The sequence below is a fragment of the Pteropus vampyrus genome, unplaced genomic scaffold (genome assembly GCF_000151845.1).
Source record: "Pteropus vampyrus isolate Shadow unplaced genomic scaffold, Pvam_2.0 Scaffold53, whole genome shotgun sequence".
NCBI classification, from domain to species: Eukaryota; Metazoa; Chordata; class Mammalia; order Chiroptera; family Pteropodidae; genus Pteropus; species Pteropus vampyrus.
The window spans coordinates 1,276,294-1,282,293 of record NW_011888834.1 but is presented as its reverse complement, the minus strand read 5'-3'; positions in this window follow the sequence as shown (position 1 = coordinate 1,282,293).

Genomic DNA, 6,000 nt, shown 5'->3' with positions numbered 1-6,000 from the left:
TAAGTATGGGTCTTGTACACCATGCTTCGGATTAGGTCTTTAGAGCAGTGGCAAAGCTAGTAACGGAGTTTTAAGTAGGAAAGAACTGATCAGATTTGTGTTTTGAAAAGATCATGCTGGCTGCCTGCAGAAAGTATGAATTGGTTTAGAGCAAGAACAGATAGTATAGGAGCCCTGCTGGAGGTCATAGTAGTTTAGGTGGGACATGATGTTGCTTGGATTGGCGTGGTGACAGTGGAAGTGGAGAAAAGTAAATTGATTCAAGAGCTATAAAGATGCAAAGGCATCAGGAATAGGTGACTGGTTGTGGGATTGAAGGAGAACAAGGTGTCAGGAGGCTTAGGATGATAGATTATTTGTTACATTACTGAAAGTTCTGAAGACAGATTTCATACATTCTTATGTTGTATTTTATGATTATGGCAAAGCTTATTATTTTTTAGGCTTTGTCCTCTGGATATCTTAAGGTCAGCATTTATTAAGACCATCTGTTTAGCACTTGGCAAAGTACAAAAAGTTCCTTTAAATAAATTATAGTTTCTTCCAGATTTATCCCTGAGTGAGTGTTTAAAATTGAATCATAAGCCTCTGAAAATAAAGATTGTAATGGGAATGTTCAAAGATCTTCAGTGGTTCTATTATGGCAAATTCAGTACTGGTGAGAAGCTGCATGTAAACTGATGATTGTGCAGTTCCTGCTTTAATCAAACCATCGCAGCCACTTAGGTTCAGAGCATACATAGTAGGACTAATTCAGGAACCATTTCTAGGAAGAGTTTTGTGTGATAATCAAGCTAGGACCAGTTGAAAGAAGTATCGTTTAAATGAGGACAAACGACTGAATTGATTACTCTGTCACAGTCAAGTTCCACCTTACCAAAGCCATTTTATCTTAGAGCTGATTGGTTACAACCTGAAAAACTCTTCCCTTGACCATGAGATTTTATGTCAAATGGAAGCTCCATTTATACTGTTATGGATGAAACTATCACTTAGCAAAAGTGTATTATATCTGAAGTCTTAAATGGTCACTGCTGTCTCAGTTCCCTGGGTGAAATGCCTCTGACTTCTTCTGTTTTGCCGTCTTTCCCCACCCAGAACAAGAAACTCTCCCGTTACTAAGTCTAAGAAATCCGGGCTTTATAGACCTCTTAAAATTCATGCAGACTTTTGTGTACACATATATGCTTCTGGATCGGGAATTAGAAGTCTTCATGTTCCTTAAAGGTGCCTGTAAACCACCAACTGAGTCCTTTGGAGGCGGGATTCATATTTCCTGCTCATGGAGTATCTCCTCCATCTCCTAAGGTACTGAACCATTCAATTATGACTCTCCCGTAGGTCAGGACACCCTGGAAATTCAAACATTTCTAAGAATTGCTGTCTCCCTCAATTCTCTGGAAATTCTTCCCAATTAGTGGTTGAAAGTTAGACATCTGTTCTGTTACCACCAAACCACCACCCCACTGCCTCCCCCCCAGTAAGACTCCATGGGGAAATATCAGGAATACCTGAAGTAACAGTCCCTGCTCTCAAGAGATCACATCCTAGCTGAATTAAAAGATGCAATACTCTGTGCAGCCTAGGTTCCTTCCCCTCTTCCTTCATCCAAGCAATATAAGGAAACATTATGAGAGCTACCACAGGGATATGTTTCGTTAGCAGCCATTGATTTAGAAAAGCCATTCAGGGAGAGTGCAGTCATTAGTAAAGAATAAAAACTGTTTGACAGTTGAATTTGAATAACTTTTGTGAATTAGGCTAGCTGCATGGAATGGGAGATAAGGTGTGGGCCACCATTTGGGTTTAGTATAAGCCGCACTAGATCGTTCAATAGTAAATTGGAGACAAAAGTGAGGGAAAATAATGCATCATGAATGAAAATCCAAATTCTGAGCTTGGGCCATTTGTAAACAATATTCGTATTGGTCGGCAAGACTTGTATAGTTATTGAATGTAGGAAAATGATTGTGATCATTCAACTTTAACCGAGATCATTGTTTTTGTTCACATTCTGAATTCTGGTTTTCATTCCTGAGGAATGAATGTACAGTCTTACAGAAGGAGAAAAGTAATTATATATAGAATTTAAAGTTTCTAGAATAAAATGGGCATAGCTTGAGGCTTTAAAAGACACGAATTTATAGTTAGATTATGTATGATGGAAGAGGGAAAAGGATGAGAAGGTGGAATATGTATTAACTATGGACAGAATTCTCTGTAACAATTGGGAGCTATAAACATGGACTCATTCACATAACAAATATTTCAAATATTTATTGAGCATTTACCCAATTGCCATCCATTGCTCTAGGCATTGGAGATGCTATACCATACAGTGGAGGAGTTAGAAAATTTTGACATCATAATGGTGTTACTCAGATCTTGACCTAATAACCACAAGTAGGTGTTGTGTCTATAATAATAGCAATTTTCTTTTGGTACATAAAGTCAGGCCTTTTTACAGTACCTCCCAACCTCCAACCGTTCATCTACTCAGAATAATGCACTGAGGGCTTTCTCCCTGTACTGGGTGCTGGAGACACAAGAACACAGTCTCCGATCTGTCATAAGCGAGGTAACCGTATGAATATGTAACAGTCATAAAAAAGGAGATTCTCATACAGCTGTAGGAGGTGAATATTCAGAGGCAAAAGCGAAGAGCATGGCATTTGGCCACACCTGGAGCGTCAGGGGGATTTGGACAGGTAGAGATGAAGGGAAAAACATTCTAGACTAAAGGAGTATGGTGAGACCAGAGTCTGGTTTGCTAGTGAAAAGTGGTGGAATTTAAGATTGGAAAAGTAAGTTTGGGCCACATTTTGTAGGGAATTAAGTGGTAGGGAACTGGGTTGGAGTTTTATTCAGCACTGTTAGAGAAGCTTTCTGGAAGTTTTGAAGAGGAGTTGTGACATTTATTTTTTCGTCAACTCTTGATTCACCAAATTCACTCAACAAATATTTTAAATGTTGAATATCTAAGTACTATCTGTTGCTCTAGGCACTGAAGATACCATAGTGTGATAAGTACTCTTAGCAACATAATAGATTGAACATACTTTGAATCCTTTGTGCCAGGTAAGCCTTCTACACCTGTTATGTTGTTTAATTGTAACAATAACCCTGTAATGCAAGTCTGTTGTAATCCCCACCTTATAAGTGAGGCCACTGAGTTACACAGAAGTGAACTCTTTGCCCAAGGGTATTTACCTAGAAAGTAGTAGAGCCAGGATTCAACCCCAGGCTGACTTCAGAGTTTGCCTTTTTGACGCTATCCGGTGGATTTTAACAACACAGAAAAAACCCTGCGGACTACATTGAAAGGAAGACACAGAGACAATAGGTCACTTCAAATAGCAATAAACACTGTGAAAGCAGTACAGAATAGTATGAAAGAGAAAAGGGCAGAGAGGACCACTCGGGCAAGGTTTAGGAAGGTGATGGTTGAGCTGAGGCTTAAAGGGTATAAGCCTGTAATGCAATTCTGAGGAAGAGCATTCCAGGCAGAGGGAACAGGAATTATGTAGCCCCTGAGGTTGGAATGAGGCCGAAATGTTTGAGGACTAAAAAGAAGGCCAACATGACTGGAGCATGGTGAGTTTGGAGGGCGTACAGTACTTGATAAGCTCGCATATCTACACAGGGCTCTGGGTTAGATGATAAATTGTATGGTTATCTCACTATGTGATATGGTCCTAGATTAAAAAAAAAGTAAAAATCTTTTTTGGCCACAGGTTTGTGGTCCAGATAATTGTAGTGATTGAGACAAAAACTAAGTCTACTGGGATCTCCTGTGGGATCACAGAGAAAGCAGCATCTAGTCTGTGGGGCTGGGAGCTGTCAGAGAGCCCATCTTAGAAAGGGCATGTGGAGGGATGAGTACACTGGAGCAGAGGAACAGAATGCAAAAGGATGAAAGATTGCAGTGAGTCCTGGGGACTACATGGCTGGAAGGTTGGAATGGGGAGGGGAAGAATGGAAAGAGGACTCTAGAAAGATACATAGAATCTGAACCCTAAAAGATTGATCACTGTGAATGGTTAAAGCTGGGCTATAAAGAATAATTTGGAAACAAGTGCAGGCTAGATTTCACTGAGGAGGGAAATGTCTCTGTAGAACATGATGAGACCTAAACCAGGAGAGGGAGCAGGAAAATGAATATGAAGGGAGAGATCATATGAAAGTAGAATTACCCAGTGTAACTGGTGGGAGGGAGAATCAGACTGGATGGAATAGGAAAGGAAGGATGCCGAGGCCTTTGGAAGGATGAGAGCTGTCTTAAGCAGTGGTTCTCAGACCTCACCAGGCATCAGAATCACCTAGAGGATGTGTGAAAACACAGGTTACTCAGCCTCATGCCCAGAATTTCTGATTCCATACCTCTGGGGTGGGGCAGATAATTTGCATGTTGAACTAGTTCCTAGGTGATGCTGATGATGATGGTTCAGGGCCACACTTTGAGAAGCACTGACATAGAGAATGTGGAGTTTGGGAGGCTGTGAAACAAAAACTATCTTTTGTTTGGGGATATGGTATTTTATAGATCACAGATCAATCATAGTCAAGAGAAGGTGTTTACCAGATGAATGGAACTCAGAATAGAAATTAGTACTGGATGCAAAGAGTGCAGTTCATCGGCAGAAGCATGATGTCTGAAGCTCAAGGAGCAGATTGGTAGATTAAGAGTATGTGTAGATGGAAAAGAAAATGTGGGGAGGAAAAAGAAACATGGAAAATGCCTTGTTTTAAGTGCTGGGAAGGGGAGAGGTGAAAGAAGGCACAGGCAGAAGTAAAATCTTTTAGAGAATATTGCCTCCTAGAAAACATAGGCAATGATAATTTATCTAAGGGCGGGACCATCAACAATTTCAAATGCTACAATATTTGAGCAAGATCTGATCTTAATTAAAGATGCAGTCAGTGGCTGTGGAAGCGTGTTTACCTGCCTGCTAAACTAACCAATGGTATTTGGGTCTAGAGTGGGACTGCAGTATCATCTTCATTGGCATCTCAGTAAATGGGATGACCCAGGAAAACTGGCTCAAATGAAAAAGAAGTTCAAGTGGTAAAGCAAGGGTTTTATTGGAGAACTGTAACTATCGGAGAGGAATTTAACCCATTCAGAGTTGTATCTGTTCTGCCTTTACCTCCCCTCCCACCACTGTGTGTGTGTGCGTGTGTGTATTTTAAGTTGAACCATAATGATGTAGTTGTGAAAATATATATTCTGTATGTAACATTAGACATTATATTAAAGTATTATAATACACAGTAGGGCATTCTTTGTACTCTTTTAGTCTGAAATCTGGTGATTTGTGAAGCTGCGACTAGAACAACATTTTAATATTTGAAGTTAGAAAAGAAATTTTATCCTGAGAAATTAGGCATTTCTTAATTTTTTAATACATTAATTTGGCTGATGTGTATTTTAAAGAAAAAACAGAATAGCAAAACCGTGTGCTCAGTGTTTCAGTAATGTTAGTTTTTACAAATGAGGTCTACCCTTTAATTCTAGTTCGGCCTGTGATCCCGAAAGCAACACTGAGACAACTGGGGCTGCAGTTACCCAAGGCTTAAGTCTTTTTTGTAGAAGGAAGAACTTTCAGTTGCTAAGAATTCTGAATATTTCAAAATGAAAAATGTTCTCATTTCTCTTTCATTATAAATTCTCTTCTGAGCTTCCCAGCCTTTGTTGCATTTTTAAGCATTGCTCCTGAGAAGCATTTAAACATGCCAACAGGGAGACCTGATTTAGTTCACTGAGTATCAGAACTGGTACACTGAAACTTGAGGAAAAAATTAACTTTGCATTACTTAATTAGGTTTATAGACTTGCTGCAGAGCACCCTGGTTTCCCGAACCTAGAAGCTACAATTAACTGAAGTATTATATCAATACCAACTAGTCTCTAATAGGCTTCCAAGCAAAGCAATTGGAATTTGTTATTACCGAGTATATTTTAAACTGGATGAATTAAAATTAAATCACATACTATTGGGA